The 24,047-nt window shown below is 39.4% G+C and overlaps 1 protein-coding gene across 17 annotated transcripts in view; it reads right to left on the reverse strand.

Moving 5' to 3' along the window:
* FER (FER tyrosine kinase) overlaps positions 1 to 17,202 on the reverse strand; it is a 204,697-nt gene extending 187,495 nt beyond the window's left edge. For 11 of the 17 annotated variants that reach the window (XR_005931516.1, XR_003921813.2, XM_030003736.2 and 8 more), the window contains exons 1-2: positions 17,115 to 17,202; positions 2,733 to 2,840 (exon numbers count right to left, since the gene is read on the reverse strand). The gene's annotated coding sequence lies outside the window, so the exon portion shown is untranslated. The other 6 variants (XM_041120640.1, XM_030003739.2, XM_030003741.2 and 3 more) reach the window with 6 other exon arrangements.
* Positions 17,203 to 24,047: the final 6,845 nt, after the last annotated feature.

Consider the following 24,047-nt stretch of genomic DNA (forward strand, 5'->3'; position numbering starts at 1 on the left):
GACATTCAGCAAAACTCAAATGCTCCAATATTGTGGAGGCAAAGAAGTGGTAAACAAGTATCCAAGACCTAAGCCACTTAACTGTCAATAAGCTAAAAAATAATACTTTCAACTAAAACCACTTTCAATTTTTTAACACTTCAAACAACTGAAAACAGTACAGATCACACAGTTGCTTACTTGAAGTCAAAACTGTAAGAATTACCAAACACATGAATAGATGTGTTCTATGCAATCTGTATTTCAAATACTCTTAAAAAGCACAAGTGCATTTCAAAAGGCTCGCGTTCAAAGAGACAATATCTGGCACCAATACAGACAGGTTTGGTTATCCCTCTGCTTAGCGTGCACAGAAGAGTTGACCCTACAGGGTCAGACCAATAGAATAGAATATTTCAGCTGGAAGGGACCTACAATGATCATCTGGGCACAATCATCCATATAGATCAGCACTCCGTCTCCAACCATGGCACCAGGAGATGCTATTTAAGGACAGCAAACAAGTTGGGCTGCTATTTGTGGCGTGATCCTCCTTGTGCTTCCCCATATTCACACCTACTGGATTAAGGAAAAAATACTAATAGTCCCATTTTTTGGCTTTACCATACAACACTGCAATGCTCACACTGAACACATAAGACAAAGACAGATTCCCACCCAGATTTTTCAACCACAGACTACTGGCAAAATTGAGTAGTGCAACAAAATCTGAACCCAGAAAAGATTCACTGTGGAACCAGTAGGAGACATGGGGAGTTTGAGACAGAAACATGCTTTCTACTCCAATGTTGAAAAGATGGAAATATAGTGTGAGAGGTATTCGGGGCGGGGGGGTGGGGGGGATCTTTCTCAAAAAAAATATGGGAGAACATTTTATCTCAAAGGAAAAAAACAGAGATGGCATCACATTTTAAAGTAGCTAGATGGAGAACTGATGACAAGAAACACATGATATGCTCAATTCACACAGAAAAAAAAACCTTCAGGAATTGCTTACTCTTACTGTGAAGAGATCTTTCCTACTTCTGGCAGATACCCATGAGGTTCATCTCTTTTTCCACACATGAACAATGCTTGCATAATTTGACATGCCAGTGAAGTCGCAAACTGAATTCTAGCATGTTTTGTAAAAGTAGTAAAATCCTAGTGGCATCAAATAGGACAAATAAGTTTCAGCTAGTTTATTTTTTTATTTGAAATGTGATAGATATATGTTACTATAAAAATTACTGCATATGCAAATTAGCCAATCAATATTTGGTAAGCTTTAACGGTTAAAATATGTCTCAGAGCCAATGCCAAGAAAATATGACTTACTTTCTTTTTACAGTCACTCTCAAAATAACTAATCACTGACAGGAAGTAAACACTCAATGTACATTTAATAATATACTGTGAATGAGCAACCAGGCCTTGAACAGTTCTAAATTTAAGCATAGTTACTGAAGACAGTTTATGAATTGTCTCCGCCACCACCACCACAGCAGCGCAGTCAGATTCCAAATGAATCAATGTTAAATTTTGTCAGCATGACAGTGAGAAACTTCAATGACAGTCACATCATTCCTCAATACTGTAACACTCCCCTCAGCAAATAAAGCCCATATTCCAGCATTAGTAGTCTTCCTGGATTCCAGTAACAACTCTGAAGAAAGTAGTTTTCACAGCCAATCTGCAATTAATTTAAAGATTGCAATCTGTCCCTGACACAAGAGTGGCCATACCATGTCAGATCAAAGGTCCTGTGTGTCTTACACAGGACTGAAATCAAACGAGCGGGGAAGAACAGAGCATGTGTATAGCAGTACTTTCCCAGGATGCTCTCCTACCCTTATAACAACTGGTGTCTTCTGTTATATACTGCCAGGAAATATATCCAAGACTGTAACTGCTGATCTCAAAATAATGATGGATCCACATGCATCAGTTGGAACTTGCGGTTTCATAATATCAATGACAAGGCAGGCAACTGATAAACCACAAACCAGAAGCACACCTGCTCCCAGTTAAATTCAGAACAGGAAAGCACAGCACACATCTGGCCCCTCCAGAAGGAGGAATATGGAATGCGCACAGTATGCAGACAACACCACACTCACTCCTGATCTGCTGTCAATTCCCTTGCTCCTAAATCTGTGTGGGCTACAAATCACTTAGCATGGCTTATATTTTACAGACCCTTTCTAGAAACATTAAGAATCATGCAAAATCAGAAAAGGAAGAGGACTTGGATTCAGGAAACAAATCCTCAAATTCAAGGCTTCTGTACTGATTTAAAAGAAATTGTATATCAAGTGATCAATTTGTTAGACAGTCCATCTCAATTTCTGAATGTGAGGCTTACAGTAGTTATATTCCATTAAAACAATGAAATAAATCATTCTCAGCCCTCCATCCACACCTTAAATAAAAAATAGACTGTTAAAACAACTGACATTTCTGTTAGTGTAGGATCCATTCCTGGAATGTGCAAGACCATGAAACACAAAACACATGCTTTATTTACCATTTGTTTACACTAACCACATATTCAGAATATTATCTACATATGCATTTGATGTGAAATGTATGGAACACGAACTAGCTGAATTAATGCTTCCATAGAGCTACTGCATTCAATAAACATCCAAAGTGGTAATCTAAAACTAGCCTGATTGTTTCAAAACTGGTCTGAAATATTAGTCCACTCAAGGCCAAATGAGCAGCTTTTCTGCAAAACATAGCTCACATACCTTAAAAAATTTTCCCTAAGAAATGATCCTTAATACATTTCCCTTTATGTCAGCAGCTACTTCTTCTGATTCTCACTTTCTAAAATATACTTTTATTTTCTGGGGACTCTGTAAAATAAAAACAGATAAAACATTTTTTATTATTATTATTTCAGCATTTCAAACTACATTGCAAAACTTAAACTTAGGTAATTTGCTTTGCAGTTTCAGATTATTACCAGAAGACAGATATTTTTTTTTAATAAGACACAGAGTTCAAGAAAACAGAAGAGCAGACTTCTCAAATAACTGCAAGTAGTAGCATGCTATCACTTCATACACACAATTTTGAGGGAAGAAATAATTTTGTCTCTACACGTGACCAAAGATTTTTATTTTTTTTAAGTTCTTGGAACTTCTTATGACGCAGTGTACTGTAGCCAGAAAACTAGATAATTAATTTATTTCTGAACTTTGCCCTTGATAAAACAAAAAGGAAGCCCATTAGTAAGGAAAATGAAAGCATGAAAACCAAAATTCATTATATGAAAGATAAACTTCATAGCGGTATTTTCACTAGACTGTAAGAAAACAAGTGGCAACATGAGAAAGCAACCAATCAAGACACAGAAATTGCTTATATGGCTCTAATTACTCCAATATCTAGAATAGTAAAAGGTCAGAAAGTTAAGATGACTGCAGCACTAAAATTTCAAATTGTAACTCTGGACTGCAGTCTAGGCTGGATCTTTGAGGTTTTATATTAAGAAAAAAGTACATAAACTCCAAAAAATAAGAAGAAACAGGCTTTGCATATAGCTTACAAGTGTAAGGTATACTGTATAAGCTACATCCGGACCTATGTGAAGTATTCACTCACAATCCCATAGCAGAATGTCTCATCTAAAGTTAAATCTTTAGATGAAACATTCAGCATCAGTTTAGCAATGCCCTTGTAAGAAGAGACACATTAAGCAAAACTGAAAGACAGACACAGTGTATAACGGTAAAAAAATGAGAACTTTTTTCAAGATCTCCATTATTTAAAACAAAGCACTAATCATGGACACTTTTATAAAATCTTATGAAGGGATAGTTTTAGTTGATATTCAAGCAGATGTTATTTGGTATTCCTTTCTGGTTATTTAGTGACATTCCAGAAACAAAGTGCTGCCTAATATAAATACAAAACTTCCATTCTCCATGACCAAAAATAGAAAAGACTGCAAATGATGCTTACATTCAGTCACTGCAAAGAAACAGCAGCTGTGCAAGCAGATACAAAAGGAGCAAAAAAATGCAGCAGGCTAGAAGCATTACAAAATTCACCACATTTTTAATAACAGATACAAAAAATACTTGTTGCAAAGTTGCAAAGCCCAAGAGAAAGTCTTCAGCAGCAAAAAATTACAAGCAAGAGCAAAACAGTGTAGTAAATCTGGCTCCAGTCCTCCCATCACAAATACAAACCAGTTGGAAACACCAGAATACCACTGGACATAAACATTATTTTTAACCCCTTTCCTGGTTCAAATGGGACTCACGAAAGTAAAACACATGCTACCACCACCACCTGGGCACATTCAGATTTCAAGCAGATGTTAAAGAATTGCATGTGGTAAAACGAACCCCTTCTGAAAATTCCATTTATTAAATGAAGCAACAGACTGGAGCCACTTAAATACAGACAAGCTATGTCTTCTGCTCTCTGCACACAGACAAAAAGCACACCTTTTTTTTTAAAGAACTACTCTATCACATATGTTAAAATGGAGAATTTTGTTTGTCAATATAAAAATAAAATGCAAACCCAACTTTTCTTCAGAATTCCAATTACTACTGAATTTTTATCTATATGCATATTTTCATCTGCATACAGGTCATTAGTAGAATTTAAAACTGGTAATACAAATCCAGTACTGGTCTAACTGATAGGCATATGCTAGCTAGTACACAGAAGTATAATAAAAGCTTGCCAGTGAACTACACAGCCATCTGTAAGAGAGCAATAAAATGTTACAAAATTCCCATTGCTATTTCTGAGCTCAAATATAGTAGAATTTGATACAGCTTGCTACCTCAATGCAATAAACCACTAGAAAATGAAGATATAAAAGAATTAGAAGAAGATATGGATAAAGCAGAAAACCTAGATGATCTGTTGTTTTCTGAAATTACTTCTGAGACAGTCAAAGCCAGTCCCACACCATGTCTTCTTTAGACTGGGGATACATAAGGCAATCTCTCTAAATGAAGCATCAGAGGAGCATTTAAAAATATCAAATTAATAGTAAGAATTCACCAGAGCTAGATACTATTCAGCTGAAGTGTTAAAGCATCAAATATGAAACTGCCAAACTATTAATTCTGCAAAAACTCAGGCTTAAGGTGACCTAAGTAAAGAGGAATGGGGAGTGGAAAATACATCAAATTTTTTCAGAGCTTGACAAGGCAATCAGGAAAAGCACAGCAAAGACAGTCTGACTTCCATACCAGGCAAGGTGGTTAAAACCATACTGAAGAATCTGTAGACTGGAATAATGGGAAGAAAAACAACACCACAGCTTTTGTAGAGGAACGTGATGCTTCGCAACTTGAAGAGTTCTTTGAAGGAATCAAGGATCCTGTGGATAAAGGTGCTGGAAGTGGTAGTGAACAGAAGACTTCCAAAAATTTTCTGCTGATGTCTCTCACAGGAAGCTGTTACAGAAATGAAGACCTTCCAGGGTACTATTTAAGAGAGAAAGACTCACAGGGGAGAGAGTCAGAAGCCTCACCAGAATCTGTGCCAGGACTTGGACTGCTGTTCAGAACGGTAACCTGCATATCTGTCATTTCACGTATCACCTGTGCTAAAGTTTGCAAGTTATACAAAATTATTATGAGCAACCAAAACCAACCCATGATTAAAAAATTTGCAGAACCCCAGAATACTGAGCAAGCATATAAAACAGGAGATGAAGTCACGTGTCAGTAAATCCAATGTAACACACTAGGAGAGAGAACTCCAGGTTATTTAATGCCACTACCAGAAGAAGGTCTGGTAGCCTCTGAACATACATCTTCAAAAACATTTTTTCAGTGCTTTGAACTGGGCAGGTTAGGAACCATCCAGAATATCAGACTTTTTTCTAATGAAGAGAGAAAATAACATATTCTTATGCTGCTGATGCATTCATGGTGTGCCTATACCCTCAAATTATTCTATCTCATGACAAATGTAAAGCATCAAAAAAGTATAGGTAATATTGATCAGAGTATGGAGCAGCTTCTACACAAAGAAAGTAAAGAGAATTTTTTAGCTCACAGAACAGGTAAGTATGATGGGGTGTCAGATTGTTATTGATTTGTCATTGATTTGTTATTAGTTAGAATTAATCATATTTAATTTTAATATTTTAGCAAGATCATATGTATGTTGCATTTTATACATTTAACCACCAACCAGTACCTGCTGTGAAATCCCCTGTATAGCCCAGTACCAAGGCCGGAGAAATTGGCTAAAATCATCTAGTAGGAACATTCAGAACTTAGATAACAAGATAAAGAAATTAAAATCTGATTATAAAAGAGTTTGGTTTGACTAAAAAGTAGAAAATTGTGAAGCATAAGTATGGGAGTGTTAAGTTTGAAATGTAGCCTTAGGAACTTAGGAGCTTAGAAAATGTATAATGTGTAACCATGAGAATTTAAGTATTGTTCAAAATCATTTAACCACAGAAGTTTTGACAAAGATTGGTAGTCTTGTAGTGTTTGTTTTAGAAACTAAGGAAACCGTTATGGACACCAGTTTGTTGCTTTGAGACACCTGAGAGGTCAAGAAGCGGACGAGTGAGGAAGACTATGAAAGACCACCAGAGGACTCCTGAGGACCACCAGAGACCTTCACTGCGCCTGCGTAAAGGACATTTACATATGCTAATGATTTTCCGGAAGTCTAATGAATATGTATAACTTTTCTTGGAAATCTAATGAATATGTATCAATAAGTCTTAATATAAGGTCTATTGTTTTGGTGACAGGTGTGCGTGGTTCGTGAGAGGACTCGCCCGCGCACCCGGCCGTCAATAAAGAAGTGTCTGCTTATCTACACTAAATTGGTGTTGATAGGTTCTTCATTCCGAGCTTTTCGGTAACAAGATCAAAGTACAAAAAAAAAAAAAAATCATGATAGCACAAAGAGACATGGTATGTCAGATGCCTGAAGTGTTTCCCAGAAGAACATGGGAACATCAAATGAAATTTTAAAAAGTTGCTCTTAAGTACTTCTTTGCCTAGTAAATAATTAAATGAGGGAATTCAATGCCTAAAGACATTTTTGAGACCAAGAAACAAACAGGTTCAAAAATTATTATAAAAATTCATGAAAAAAACAGATCTGTTGAACAGCAGACCATCTCAAGATGTCTCTAAATTGCAAAAGCAGGACAGGAACTATTATTCTACGTTTGTGCCAGCAGCCCCTTCTTATCTGACAGTAGCAAGTACTGGGCTAGAGGGACTGTACTTGATTGCATACAAACATCCTCACACAGTGCACTCTCACTCTCTTAGCGCTGCAGCTGTATGAAGACCATAATTTTCCCTAGCAGCTCTTGCAGCTGTGACCTTATTAAAAATACATGCAAACAAGAAGCATTGATCTCCATCAAAGAATAGGATTTACATTTGTCAGTAGTAAAAAAACCCAAAACAAACAAACAAACAAACAAAACAGAGAAAACCCCAAAAAACAACTCTAAGACCCTCTGCCTAGAATTACAAGACACACTTCCTTTTTTGGATAAACAAAGTTTTCATTTACTTGTTGGAATTCTTTTCACACGTGCAAATGGTAGTAACAGACATGATGGAAGTAAAGTCACTGACATGTAGGTGTAAGGCTTATAATCTAAAGACACCATATAATTATTTCCCCTTCCACCAAAGAACCACAGATACCTACCTATGGCAGAAAGATTTTTGTCAAGTCTCGGTCTTCTCAGGCTATCTGATTCAGTATTCCCCTGCCCTTTGCCTGAGGAAAAAGTTTCTCAATGACCAAATCTCACCTTCCCCACCCCATGACTGAGGAATAAAGAGAAGATAATAGCCACTTCTTTGCAACCTGAATATCCTGTTTTTTGACTAAGCAACTCTAATCCTTTCAATCTTTCATTTTAAATAATTTTCTAGGCCACTGCTGTCCTCTGAACACCCTCCAGTCGGTCCCCATCTCACTCAGATTTCAGAATCTAGAACAGTGGGGTACTGTTGGACCCACCAACTGTGAAAAGAGCAGAAAGATTACTTCAAATTACTTTTGAGCTCCTGCCCAACTGCTTTAACCTCTTCCCAACAGCATGATACTGTGTCCTTCTTTGCTTGTGATCCAAAAATTCCAGGTCCTCTTCCACAGAACTGCACTGTACCCTTTTTCTTCCCCCATCACATCGTACCCATGCAGCGCAGCCTACAGACAGCACATTGCTTTTGTGCTCGCTGACACCCTGCTTTGTTCTAGATGATGTCTCCCATTTGCCAAGATTACTCTAAATAGTAATCTCATTCTCCACCACACCTGCAGTTGTTCCCAGCTCCCCATGACCTGAAAACTTCGTCAGCATGCCCTTTATCATCTCAGGCCTCCGGTGAAAAATGTGCCACAGGAAGAGCTGCCATTTGTTAGTGAACCATGTGGTAAGTGCTCTTTAGGTGCTGTTACTCAACCAGTTTTGCTTCCCTCCTGTAGAAGTTTCTACCTCACAGTCACAGATAAATAGCAAGGCAGATGCTGCAGACCAGGCAGAAAAGTACAAAAAGCTGAAGGCAGCTACAGGTTAGGAAGAGCAGAGCTAAGGCTGGCTGCCACAAGTCACACTCTGGCACTGTGTCTCAGGACTCAGTGCTGTGCTCTTATTAACTCTGAAAGAGGCAGTGCCACTTAGAAAATAACAGACACACATCACCCTTGCTTTCAAAGGGTAAATGCACCTAGTTTCCCATTACCCTCCACGAGCTTACAAGTAAAGAAAGCTTTCCTTCCTGTACTTTTCCAGGGATTAAACTTTCCTTATATTAAGTTCCAGGCTGCAAGGAAAGCCAAAGAAAAGCACAGCCTTTATAGAGAGTATCTGACCAATAAATTTTCACCAAACTCTCAATTCTGCAGTGTTGCAACATTTATTTCCACACTAGATCTTAACAGAAAAACAGATTGAGAAGGATGAGGCTGGTAAAAATTATTCTCATGTGGCAGGCACTGTGCTCCAGCATCTCAACCCTGTTACAAGTTCTACCAGCTAAAGGACAGGACCGTTCTAGAATTACAAAGAAACATATAATGCTAAAGAGACCAAAAGTTGACCACAAATTGAAAAAAAAAAAAATAATACACACTTCAGTGACTCAGGCTCATTTAAAGTGTATATTATATAGTGTATTAAGGAAACTTGTGAACAAACAAGAGCAATGAAAGACAACAAAAGTACTGCATCTTCAGGAGATTTGTCTTAGATGAATACGGAAGATGGAAACAACTGCTAGGAAAAGTGGCAGCAAGAGTCAGCACAAACCCTCAATCCAAAGGCCATCTACTGAAATACCTCTTTGGGGAAGACAGAGCAGGGAAGAATTCTGACACAGTACTGAGGGTCTCTCATCACCACAATACACCACGTAAGATTCCTCCTTGGAAAGATTTCAGGTCCCAAAACTCTTCTAGCTGCTGCCATTGCATGTTCCAACTTAGAAATCCAGAACAGTGCTAGGAGCTTCTTCCAGAAGCACTGTATTACCTCTTGAGATTTGTGGACTGCCATAGAAAAACAGAAATCCACAGGATATGAAATACTTTTAGAAGTGTAAAGGCAGTTTAATTTCTTCCTATGGCCCAACATCAGCCAGAATTTCTTGCTGCAGCCAAAACCAATTAGATTAAAAATCTGCCCTTAGTCTGTAATATACGACAATACTGGTCTCCTCAGAAGAAACATAATCTAGTTCCAAGTATTTATCACTCTTTGAAAAGAAATTCAAAGAGCAATCAGGGTGTTGCTGCTTCTGTCCTTCATTAAACTAACTACAGCCTTCTGGTTCATTAAACCTTCTACTTAGCTCACTGTTCATTCAGTCTTCTTGAGGTCACTTGTTTCCTTGGCACCACTGTATCACATTTAATGTAGTATGATTACACAGTACTCTGTACAGAAAACCAGCCCATGAGGAACACAGGTCCATGAGGAAGGGAGTCCTATCTCTTCCCAACAGTTGATACTCCAGACTGCTACACTGCAGGAAATATAACATATCTTGTGGCTCACAGAAACGTGTTGCCTCAAGTCTTTGTTTGCTGTTCCTGAGCTGAATGACTTTTCCTTTGTATGCTCCACATCCTAAAAGATACTCACTGTGGTAACTCCCTCTGTTAAATGTGATACAGTAACTCTCACTATAAAGGTAGAGTCACCAGAAAGACAGATGACTGAACTATGCATTTGCACTTTCTTAAACACTTGAAGCACGTAACAAATTTTAATACATACATTTTACAAATACACACCAGGATTAACTTTTCAAGATACATGAAGAAACCTACCCTATCTTTTTAGATCCAGTCAGTTTTGCTTGGGTATCATCAGCCTTCCCGATTATAAAGAACACTCGCTCTGAAGGGTATTATTCTCATTTGAAAATGTATAAATGGATCAAGCTTTAATTAACAGATGTTGTAACAAACAGTTAAAAGTTGTGGATGTTTAACGTCCCGGACCTCTGGGAAAACGGTACTGAAGTGCACGTGAGCCAAAAAAACGTATGCTTGGACTCTTCACATGGAAATTTATTTGCATACATAAAATTCATCCTAACTGATCTTTATTGCAACAGAATTTTTTTTTAATCCCAAGTTTTTCATTCTGCATATCAAAAGTATTCTTTCCAGAAATCATACCAAGCAGCTAACTTTTCATTTATGAGTCCAATATACTTCAGGATGTAGCACAACTCATGCATATTCTTTAGGGAAAAAAAAAATTAGACATGATATTAATGTTTGTATTGTAGGCAAGGGTTATTTAGGTCCCTGAGAATTCTTGCTGTACTGTACTCTGAGACAGTTGAAGGGAATTTGACTGACTGCATCTTTATACCTGAAATCCCAACCTAATCTGAGAAAAATTCTGTAGAAGGACACAAGCCATCCTATTGGAATAGTCAAATGTTAACAACCACCTGCTTAATCACTGCTTTGGAAATAGCAGCTCCCACCTGCTGAAAGCAGACTAGCCACATCCACACTGGAAATCCCTAGATCTCTACTAGGCTTCCCAGGTCTGCCTCTGGGGACTCTGGTGGTGAAATACCAGAGCACAAGAGATCACCATGATCACAGCCCATCAGCATCATATTTTAGCAGCATGATATGCAGGGTATGCACTGCATGCTTAGTGGAAACATGAAGCCTTAGGTCTGAGGACACAAGGCATACAGGGATAGGATACCTCCACAAGACTGTTCTGCATAGGACACAAATCTGATGCAGTGTGCATCCACATTGTGGCTGGAGCAGAGCCTGGAGAAAGCAATCCTGTCAGCTGTGGGCAGGTTTTCTTTCAGAGGATACCAGCTGGCCCCAGAAAAGCAGAGCTAGAAAGCATGCAGCATGGAAAACTAAGAGGCTGTGGAGGAAGACAAGGATTGAATCAAACTGAGATTTTGACCTCAATAAGGATGTGTGTAATTACCTCCTCACATAAAAAAGAATCATTTAGGTAAATTACATGATCTAGATGCCACTTAAATTTGTTAAAATAGTAGCTTCAGATTTACTTAACACATTCACTGATGACAGATTTCCCACTCCAATTTCAACATCCACCTAATCCAAAAGGCAGAACTGGGTATTAAAAGGCCTTCCTGTACCTTTGTTACAGACCTTTTAACTCTTTACAATTCTTTGCTTTTTTGACTGCGCACTTCAACTGCTAACATTTTCCTGTATTTGGCGAATCAGGAATTTCCTTTTATCTGGTGAACTACAGTTACCACATCTGCTGAACTGGTAAACAACTGTATTACAAAAATTATGCAAAAGATATTCTCCTTGGGAGAAAACACACAATTCACAGCATCAATATACAAGAAATATACTCACATCAACAATAAACAAGTGTGTTTTTCTGACTTGATGCTTTGTATCTTTTAATTAGTAAAAAGATGCTGCAAAGTCATACGATTTTCGTTAAAATTGGCTACAAAAGCAATTCTCACAACATTTTGCTGAAGGGATAGCACAATTGTTTTAGTATACCACTATTTACAGTGTTTAAGCTGTCACATTTTTAAAACTTAGCCACTTCACTTGACTGCACCCCTATCTGGAATTCCTGAAACTTACTTGGGATACAAATACTGTGGGGTACTATTTTACATTCATGAACATTTCAAAGCAGAAGCCACAACTAGGAAGACAGATGCTATCTGAAAGAAACCCAAAACATTAAAGAAAGCTTTAGCATAATTCACAAAAGCTGTATTTTAACAGACACAGTGGCAGTACGCTACAGTAAACAGATTTTGAACAAACTTATACAATTTAATAGCAGATAGGACAAGCTTTAGGTATTCAAAGATTAAAGTTTATCCTAAGACCTTACTCTGACTGGTTTATAGGTTCACCAAGGGTGAATTTTGTGATTTTTCTAGCCCAGAGGCTAACAACCTCCACCAGCTGGGCCATTATTAATACATTATTTGTCTGAGCATTACAGCACCAAATATTCAATAAAGTTATTCCTGCCTTTATTAAATAACCATTAAATCTATGCCCTTTCCCACTCCAGTCTGTTTTGTACTGAGAAAAACAATTTATTACTGCCATTCTCAGTTCAAACAGCAAACAGTATAAATGTGATGATGAACAATGTAAGTTACAATATGCTGTCAATGTATGGAATAAGACTTTCCAATTTTCCTAAAGCAAAAAGTTAAGCATAAACAGAGTTGGAGAAAAGCAGCAAAGCTGACATATCAAGTACTGAAATTAAGAGATTCACAAATTTAGGATGAAAACCTAAATGCCACCCTCTTTGGAATATGCATTATGTGATCATGTAATTACTTCCACAGTGCTTTTCTCCATAAATGCCTAACTCAGTTATTACAGAGGATGGAGTGCTCTGGGGATGAGTCAGCATTCTGTCAGAGTCATGAAGATAAGCCTCTCTATCATGCTCATTGCTGTAACTGTATGCCTCCCAGTTTCTAAACAGGCAATTTCAGGGAACAAAGGGCTCATGCTTAATACACTTTAACACTATTTTGGATTCTATTTATGCTTCTGGCAAAGAGTGCTTACATAATATGCAACAATTCACAAACTTTTCACAGGTTGCCCCTACTTAAAAGGTAATTGATTTTTCATTAGGTCTTAATTATGGTAATTTATTTTGATGCTTAAGCTTAATTTCTTCATGTCTCAGCTCCTCATGTTAAAATAAATCGCTTCCAAAACCATAGTATGAAAAAAAGGTTGTGAGACTCTAAGATCAATTACAAGGGAGCTTGTGAAAGGACTGTCCTGAGACCAAGATTTGAATACCATGTAGAAAAATGCTTAATACATTATAAACTATTAAGTAGTTATTCATTAAGTATTTTCATTACTAGCACTTAATAAGACAGCATTCCAAATGGACTACAGTATTGTGCATGCAACACTGTAAAGCATACCTAAAGGACAGATTAAGGGTACAAATGCAATGTTTTTATTTCTCCCTTAATAGTCGAAAGTTTCATGTGATTCTCTTAATACAGAGCTACGTCACAGAAATGTCTGACAGAACACAACTACTGCTGCTATTCCACATTCACCCTATCAACAACCTAAGGGCAAGATTTGGCCCAAGTAGTAACCCTCCCCTCAGCAGAAAATAAGAGCAACCATACCAGAAAGCCTAATGAAATACCCTCGCTGCTCAAGGTGCAAGTTCACAACACAGGCAAGATTAAGCAGCCAGAGCTGTGTTCTAACAAGCCAGTTAATACATTTCAAAGACTGGGAATTCTGACAAACCTGTACAACTGGCCAGAAAACAGTCACTGAACTACAGTACAACTCTGAGTATGGAGAGCTGTCTCTACACACTGCTATGACACTCATCATCTGTGGGTCATAAGCAGGTTAGTAACAAGCTCAGATGTGGGAAAGAAAGTTTGAAATTGTATGTGGTTAAACCATTTGGCTTTTTCCTTCTAGTGTAGAAAGGCAGCAATGAAAAGGACGCTGGTGACTATAGAGCAAATGGTAATCTGAGATCCAAAGTACAATGATGTTATGAAGTACAATTCACTCAGATTAATATCGGCATTAAGTCTTAATTTATTGGGAATTTATTTTTATCATCATCAGGGAAACACATAGGACTGAAAAAATCCCTATTTCTTCAGACTCATAACACTCAAAACCAACCTGAACTCTACATTTAAACTTGCAAGAGGAATTAGAAAAGATTACAGTCATGCTCTCAAATATGATTTCATGCTACAAGATGACAGGTATCAAAATCCTCCATGCCATGAAGTTGTCCTAAAAGAACCCCCCCCCCCCCCCAAAAAAAAATTTTAGAAGCACCCTTGCTGCATTGTAAGAACCGTTTCCAAAACTTCCTATGCGCTGTATGCAACCACACACGTAGCTCTTAAAAAGAAGGGTAACTATCTTCTCTCAAACTTCGGAAACAAAGCTACGAATTCCACTGATTCACTACTAAAAAAAGTTTCCAAAATAAATCTGTCCAAAGAAATGCTACAGTTACATAACACAAATGTTATACAGCAGAATCCTGCTGTGTATTTACATGCACAGTATTTTAAACCCTTTAACTCCCTAACAAAATGGTGACTCCTCAACAGTTCCAAGACTCTCTCTACTGTATAAAAAAAACCTCCACTAAGTTTTCAAAATCCATTTTTATAAGGCAAATACATCAACACTATAATTAAGACAGTGCTATGTGGAGAGTTTTATCTTACGATAGGAGCATATATGCAGTTTATTTCCTGCTGGAATGAACTTAGGCTTTCCTCTCTTCTCTTTGCTGCTTCTCCTCCCCCCCAAGCAAAAGAATCCCCTTTCCTTTTCCTAGACCCACTTCCCACACACTGCAAAAAAACCCCTCCCTGTGAAGTTATGACCTCATGCTGCTAGCCCATCTCCTTGTACTGAGCAACTCCGGGCTTGCTGCCAGCTTTCTCCGCCTTCAGGCTGACACGGCAACATACCTTCCTTCATCCCTCTGCTTCCCAGCTGAAAGAACACCGAGCAGCGGCAGCGAGCAGAGGGCACAAGCCGGGCAGGAAGAGGGGGTCTCCGCATGGAGAAAGAACACACCGGCCGACTCGCGTCTAGCATAAACTTACTTCGTATCAGCAAAGCACCTCTCCTCTCCATTGCACGAAGAACTAAACTGAACTCTGAACATTTTAAAGTATGGAAATACATCCTACGTGACCTAACTGCGGTACAACCCCATGTAGCTGAATCTTGCTTCCCCATGTTAAATCTCTTTATTCCAGTGAAGCAAATGTTACCTCTCCCCCCCCCTCTCTTAAAGAAGACCTGTCTCATCTTCCTTTGTATCACTCTACTTTAAAATCCTCCCGCCCCTTCTTCGGCCTGTCTTTATTTTCAAGTGTCTCCTCAGAATGATTCTACATGATCACATTAGGCACTGGCAATCCAAATACCAACTGAAGAAGAACGTTCCTTTTGAAAGATTCAGTTGTGACATGAAGTTAATAGTTCTAGGAAAGCAGGAAAGGATCTTGATGATGGTTAACAGAGCTTTTGCTCAGTTAAAAAGTAACATTGTACACAGGAGACTTGATCTTCTGCTTCAAAGCAATTCCCCAAAGCTCAACTCTGCCGGGGTTAACGTTCCATGCATGTATATTTTAAAGTTGCAACAGCACTGACAATTTGCTTCAATGCATTAAAAAGGAATATATAAAAGAAGAGAACACACCTTTGTCTCATCAATAATCCCTACAGTAACTCAAACTATAACATGTCCATCATTTGCAACTGATTGTGAGCAGATTAAAAGTATGAACGTCCCACCTCCTTGAGTCTTCAGAAGACTAGCACATACATGTAGTAAACTGTATCAGTCATCTCTTTATTACCCATTATTTAGTAGGTACAATTAACTGAAAATAATACCCAGTAAGTTATTTTGGTCAAAAAGTTGCAGATGTCATCCAGTTTTTTCTTACACTGCAACTTATTAGAAGAAGCTGCATTAAAATACAGCAGAGCATCAAAGTCACTTTGTGCAGGTTTGTTACAAAGTGGAGAGAAGTTATGTCAACTACTTGGAAAGCACTGCTGCTTTCTTGGAAAAAGATGACGAGCTGGCTTTTTTAAAAGCATAACAAAACCCTAGCCGTTCACACAGGATGTGTCACTTCCAAGGCTGTACGCTCATGTAAATTCAAACAAAACAGAAACATACGCCAACATGAAAAGGGATGTTTAATGCCCTTCCATACATTTCATTCTCCAATACCAAATATGCGAGCACTCAGGACCCCCGCAGACATGAAACGCACAAACACACAAAGCGTAAACACTCACAAGAAAAAAGCCAGGGCAGGAGCACCAAGGCCCGACCAACGCAGGCTCTAAATCTAATGCTTAAGTGAAGGCAGCCGCTCAGTTGTACAGCATTCTCACAGGAGGGGGCCAGGAGAAAAAAACCTAAACAAAACCAGGGGCGCTGCATTTCTTGGGGAGGGGGGCGGGCACACACCGCAGAGTTTCAAGCGGCAGCTGGCGCGTCCTCCCGTTATTCGCAGCAGCTACAGCCCGGCCAGCGTGCCGTGGCGCAGCCGGAGCACAGGAGGGGATCAGACATGCCGGGCACCGGCGGGGAGAGGCGCCGCAGGAACGGGACCCGGTCAGCCCTTTCCCTCCCTTCGCCCCCCCAGCCCGGACGCCGCCGGCCCAGGGGCCCGCCCCGACCCCGCGCAGGGCCCCGCGCCCCCGGCCCGACGGCGGCCCCGGGGGCGGGGATCGGCACCCGCCGCGCTGCCTGCCCCGCCGGGGCGGAGCCGCCGCTGGGCGAGAGGCGCCCCTGACGCCTCCCCGCGCCGCCGCCGGCGACCGGATGCCGCCGCCGCCGCCCCCTCAGAGGAGCGCGCGAGCGGCGCCGGTGCTGCCGGCCCGGCCCGGCCCCGCCCTGCCCGCCCGCAGGTAAACCCCCGCGCGGGGCCTACCCGCTCCCCTGCACCGGCTGCCTGCTGGGCGGGCGGGAGGGCAGGGCACGGCAGGGGGTGGGGGCGGCCGCCCTCCGGCCCGGGCGCCGCTACCGGGGCGCGGGCACCAGGGGCGGCGCCGCCGCGCCGCGCACGGCACCTACCTACCTGACAAGCCGAGCCCCTCCGCCACCGCGGGCGTCACGGCCCCACCAGCGCCACGTGACCGGCGCGGGCCAATCGCCGCCAGGCTCCCAGCTCCCTCCCAGCCAATCCGAGCGCTCCCCGCCTCCTGGTGACGCGCTGCAGCTGGAGGCCAGTCAGCGAAGGAAGGTGCGCCTCCGCTGCCGCCTCCCGGCTCGGAGAGACGGCGCGATTGGAAGGAAGCCGTGGCGCTCCGCGGCGGGGCGAGGCTGCCCCTCCCCGCTCCGCCTCCGGCGCGCGGTGAGTCCGTTTCCCAGCAACGATTTTCCTCACAACTTCTTGTTTTAAAAGACACGCCTAGAAATACCTTAGGGTTAGTGGAGAGTGGGCACAGAGGATTAGATTCAAGGTTTAATAACTGGTAAGGAATATTTGCATCATTGCAACACTACGATACAATGTACACCGGGTTTAAAATATTTGTGTGATTTCTGTGCTGTTTATTACTTGATCATGGAAACATAGGTGCGAACATAGAAGAAATGTATGAGACCAAAAGATGGCAAATCCTGAGAAAATAACTGCTAGGCGTCGCAGCTTATGGACAGATAGGCAAGGAGTCTGAATATTTTGGTACCTCGCAAACTCAGTGTCAGGTACAGGCAGTCAGAAGCAGGAAAAAAAAAAAGAAAAGGAAAATTAAGGGGGAGAAAAAGAAAAAAAAAGAGAGAAGAAAAAGCAAGAAAAAATTGTGACACTAAGTTGACAGGTTTGGGGAAACTTCATGAATATTAAAGTGGTTTATATTGTCTTTTGTAACAGATCATGTTTAAACCAAATTAAAAATTAAATTTAATTAAGTAGTGATAACAAAGTCTGATACCACGATGTATTTCGTACATACAGAAGAACATAAAAACCCCATAACAGGTTACAGACAAATACCCTTTCTCAAGGGGTTGCCACTCACTAGTATTTAGGAGGGAGTCTAAAAAACAGGATGTATACAGAGCAATCAATCATATTCCAATCGATGGCCAGATTGTTTAGACCAGGGTGTTTAAAAAGCACTAGTGAAACTTTGCTGTGTGCAGTTTTCTACCTCTATTTAAGCTATTTATGCCTTTTTCTTCCAAAACTTCTTATAGAAATAATTTCCTTTATTTACCTGTTTATGCGATGAGAAAGAATTAGATTCTTTTGTACCTCATCTATATGCACCTTGTGGCAAGGTGAGACCTATATACAGTTACAAGCATGTTTGCATAATACTACTAAAAAAGCTGTTTAATTGTAGTAGAAAGGGGGTTTTTAAGATGTAATTTACATTTGGATACTTTTCAACAATGTTATATTTTGGATAAAAAAACTTAATTTAGATGCAAATACTGAATTCAGTATAAGAAATCATCAATGACAGGGTTTTACGACAAATGCAGGTGCAAACAGCCTGATTCAGTCTTGGTTCAGCTATATTCAAACATAAGATATTTTGTTGGGCAGATATCTTGTCAGTCAAGCTGCTCACATGCCTAAAGAAGATCTTTTATGATTATGTCTATGGTTTGGCAATTTAGCTGGCCTTGAGACCCTTGAACCTGATGAAAACTGGTAGACAATGGTATGAGGGTAGAAAAATCTCTCTTTGTTCATTTTCTGATTAGAATTTAAACTTTACTGAAGAACCTGCTCGACTTTTGAGGAAGAAAGGATTCCTTGTTCTTCTTTGTAGTAAGTTTTTTTCCCAAAGCTTTCAGATATTTGTTAAATAAAGATGAAAAAGGGGTTGGCCTATACTGTAGTCACTGCAGTATGGGCTAGACATATGCAAACTATTTTGAAAACCAAATTGTTAATTTCATTTAGAAAGTGCAATTATTAATTGAATATGAAAAGCTTTAAAAGCATGTTAGCACAACTAAAAGCCAAATTAACAACTTTATTTCTACCAGGCTGCAGGTGCTAATCCTTTTATCTCTTCCCTATCCCAGCCTTCCGATTCTGCACACATTCCTCCACTCAGCCCCATACATGATTTCCTCTGCCCCATTCCTACCTGGCCTGACCCAGGGCCCACCGTCTTAACTCCAGAAATGGAGAGGCTGAGTCCTGAAAGTATCCAAAGGAGAAAAAAAGGATCAGGAAAATGAACATGCTTTTGCTTCAGCACGTTCTGTCAATCCCTGTACATATTTTCTTCTAGCCTCTCCCCTTTGCCTCTATGTATTAAATCCTACACATTAACTCTATAGCTTCATCATAAACCAAAGCTGATCAACATCAGTACTTTAAACCTGCTGGTTTGGACAACGGTGGCACTTAAGCATTGCTTCAGATGTTATTGCAAAATTGCCTTGCAAGGAACTCAGCAAGCACCTGGACACATGCCAAGTTCTGTGGTGGAACACATCAGCACCTACCAGGCAGAGCATTTCATGGCTCAACAAACTGAAACAATAGCAGCCGTCTAGTAAAATACCTGAAAAATTCAGTTTAGTATCCTGGGTCTGTCCTCTCACATAACTCGTCTTCTGTAAGCTCATGCTTTAATTTCTGCTGGCTTCCCAACTACCAGAGAATTTTCCATTTTTCTATCATAATCTATTTGCCCACCATTGTGACCCTGGAAATACCAGAGGATTTGCTCCTTAAATAGTAAAACTCTTGTCCTATTCATTTAAGCTCTACGTTTCAAGAATCCTTTTCTTTTTGTTCTTCTGTTTGCTGCAATTCTTCTGGTACACGGCCAGTCTATAATTCAGTCAGCACATTTTCATAATTTTGAATGCTTCTTTTCTACCTTTATCTAATTTCTTTGTTTATGGCTCGTTGCCTAAAATACCTGGATGTGCCATGCATGTTATCTGCTTTATACTGCTGACACTCATGTTGAAAAACCTTAGTTATTCTTAGGGGACAGATACTGTAGCATTATATTACTTCAAGAATGATAACAACTTTAAATTAAATAACATGCCTGGAGGGGAAATATAAATGTAGGAAAGAGAGAGAGGGAAAGTTCCTTATTATCAATCCTTCAAAATGCTGAAGTAAAATGGGAGTCATTGCAAAATCCAACATAAAAAAAAAAAAATCTCCTGGATATAGTAAAGAATTCTATTATACACAAGTTCGTAATATAGAGAAGTTATTATAGAGGTATACTCAGAATAAAAGATTGCAAAGAGATGTCTGTGAGGGATAAAAATAATAAATTGAGAAAAAAATTCCCCAGTAATCTCGGGCTTTTGACCAAACAGTATGGTTCCTTGATCCCCAACAAGGGCATATTAATTCCTGCCTGTTGAGTCAGATTTACTGCAGTTCCTTGATGAGCTAGGCAAGAATGAGTATCTTATTCTAAACTATTGTACATCTTTGGAAAAAAAATTGCAGTTTACCGTTTTACTCATTCTTTCCCTATTTACTATCACCATTACTGCAAAGAAATACAGTAAAAAGTTTAAATAACTACACAAACTGTGTATTAAAGCACTGGAGCTTTTGTGTCAGAAACAGAATACCGTTACTACCACTATTATGAAAATTACTCTGGTTCTTCTGTTACACATCTAGATAATAACATCATAAAACTCAGGCATGTTAAAGCAATGAAACAAAGAACATGTAAGTACAGAGCTGAGCAAACAGCTGAACTCTCTGTTCACCTCTGCCATAGACATTCTACTTACGCAAAGCTCTCTCTGCCTCAGTATTTCTATCTATAAATGGCAACATCAATACTTTCTTTGAGGGATGTTAGAAGGTGTAGATTGTTAATATTTATAAAGCATTTTCAAATTGTTGTATGGAAAAGGTAAAAAAATGCAAATAATAGTATGCAGAGTAAGGATATTTTAGTTATTCTATCATTGGTTATAAAAGTCTAATTTTTATATTCTTTTTACAGATTTTCATTATTACTTGCTATTTTTCTCTTCTCTACCCTTCTTTTTCTCCCACCCCCATTTTGTACTTCATATTTTGAATTTCAATGTCTGTTGCTATGACAACACCACGATCTGACTAGTGCTGCCTTCAGACCATTTTCAGATCTATGCTGTGCTATTTAAAACTACACATTTTGTGTTTAAGGTGCCTGGAGATTTCCTTAGAATAACGTGATAGGGTTTTCCCAATCATAAGCTATGGTGCAGATAGGCATTCCTAAATCCTAGTACCTGCCATTGCTTTTCTATCCCCGTTCACATTACTTTGAAAAATTGCCTCTCTAGGGCATGGTGACTAAACAGAAGATGGTGGGATTAACAGAAGGAAGCATATTTGTCAGCCTTTCCATATATAAAAATATATATATACACACGTATATATGTATATACAGATACAAATAGGCAGGCAAATGTTCATGTGCACATACACAATTTGTTTTTCAGCTGTCTGCAAGCTGGAATGTGCCACAGAACTTCTTAGAGAAGTAAAAGAAGCCAGCGAGTCCTATTTAATTTTAAAATAATGAATTAAAACTCAGCGGACATAAGGAAAGATTACCAATGATGTGAGGGAATTCAGGTCATGGTTTCATTCTTAAAAGGAGCTACTGATACTTGCTAATGCCTGAATACAAAAACCAGGCATGTAATGGAGGATCCACTCATAATCCAAATCTAAGTACAAGCGTTCAAATCTCTGATTTCCTAAGACTATTTAAATTCCTGATAAATTTACTGCTGTTATCATTAATTAAAGTCATAGGCTGCAACCTAATAGGTGGTCACGGACAGGCTGCTCAAGTACTGGAACAGACACACTGTAATCTAAATGTTGGATCTAAACAATGCACTGCATCAACTAGTGATAAGGGAGGGGACAGAAGACCCATAGATAAATTCCTGAGCACTTAGACCCATTTAAAAAATAATTACAGAGTTTATGCAAAGTCCTTACAAACACTGGGCCCCCACTCCTAATAGGACAAGCCCTGGTTTTATCCTGTACATCAGATGGCATTACAGACTGACACACTTTTCATTTTCTTACCTCTAGGTCTATGGAGCAAGCATTGCTAATCCATATATAATCCATATTATGCTCCTGACTAGTAAAAAAAAAAGTGCAATCTTCTGTGAAAATTTGTTTCCAATTCCCCTTCAGTTGCTGACTGAAGAGCTAGTTATTACTCTTAAGCTTGAGGAATAATAATGTCTCAGCTAAATGTCTCTCCTTGAAAGTCAAGGGATTTGTATCTTGCTGCTTACTTACCTGAATTGCAGAAAGCTGTGAATGTTTACGATTCACGCGGTACAGAAGCCACCTTAAAAGGGTTCATCAGTGTTAAGGCAAACTAATTTTCCAACTGCAAGAAAGAGTGACAGCCATACATTGGTCTACCTAAGTAAAAGTACACTGAGCTTTCTGTTGATATTTTCTCTCTGACTGTAGATTCATGATGTGCCATCTTTGGATGCAATACCATAAGTCTGTATTGCTCACTCTGCCACCCTTCCGCCATCATGTATTCCCCTCCTCGGTATTCAGCATGCCATTCCCTAACTTCTGCCCCCAGAAGTGTTTATGCAACTGTTCTGCAAAGTAGATAAGGGAGATGACCCAGCTTAAAAAATAGTCTTGCTATTATTTTTAAATATACATTATTTTTTTATGTAAGTCTTGTTATGCTTTTTTAAACCAGACATGTTCTCAATCTGGGTAACACCACAGCCAGACAACTGGTTGGGCCAGCACAATTCAGCCACACAAGGCCAGGTATGAGCAGTCAGGGAAGGGCGATGACTGTGGCAATACCTCAGTCTACCTTTGATCCTAAAGAGTACAATTCCTAAAGCGGCAGGCTGAGATTACCTCTTTGGTGGCGTCATACTAGCCCTCCAAGCCTGGGATAGGAAATCCACCTCTTTTTCAGTCATTTGGTCACTGCCTTGTCTACTTTAAGGAGGAGACAGTAGTGTAATGCACATGTTAATCTAGTTTATATGCTTAAATAAATCATGGCCTTCACTGTGCATACATTTGTATGAAACAGTTCTCAGTCTATTAAAAAAAACACACCTTGAGGACAAATTCCAATTTAAGGCATTCCTGCCACTCTCCCACAACGCACATTCCTTCTCCCATGCTGCAATATGCTACTACCCTAGACTGTGCTGACACAACTGTTGGTAGGATTACATTGTGAACAAAACTGGTAAGCATAAATAAAATCCTGCAAACAAAAAAATCTTTAGGACAGGACTTATTAATCCATGATCTAGAAGTTCAGCCTTTGCCTTGAGACATCAGCATGTTATTTAGAACAGGTTGATTATTTAATCCATCTGAACAGGTTATGATTATACCTACTATGGTGAAGGACAGTCGTCTTTCTAAAATGTAAGCAACAGCAGAAGATAAAGGTCAACATCTTGATGAACTTGAAAATTCCCAAGAAGACAGACAGGAAACAGAAGGGAAAGTTTATAAGATTACACATTTCTGTGGTGTTCTTCCTTTAAGAAAAAGCTTTTAGGATTAAGAGTTTGTATAATTGGTATCCACAGCACCATGGTTGGATAAGTGACTTGACATCTTTATAGGTGAATGATGAAGAGAGGTGTTTTTCAGAGTTAGTGTACCAACAGATGTAACTCTTCCTCTAAATCTCTCCCTAGACCTAACAAACAAGTTGCGCACACCTGGTTTTGGAATTAAATTACTCTACTTTTATTTTAACCTTTGTCTGGTGCCTAGGGTAATTTCAGTATTAAAACCTGTATAAATCTTTTCCTCACTTTCTCATTTCCATACTTCAGAGGTTTTTTTCTGAGTAGGGTATGAGTTGCCCCTTGTCTTAAAATTTTGGTTTTGCTACCTAGATAGAGCTCAAGGAAAGAGCCAAAGTATTATTGTTGCCCTGATGTCAGAAGCATCTTATCAAAATCCCGTGTCTTTTCATAACAAAAGTGTACTGTCTGGCAAAATTTTTCAGCACCTATAGTAAGA

Source organism: Aquila chrysaetos, chromosome Z (assembly GCF_900496995.4).
Source record: "Aquila chrysaetos chrysaetos chromosome Z, bAquChr1.4, whole genome shotgun sequence".
Taxonomy (NCBI): domain Eukaryota; kingdom Metazoa; phylum Chordata; class Aves; order Accipitriformes; family Accipitridae; genus Aquila; species Aquila chrysaetos.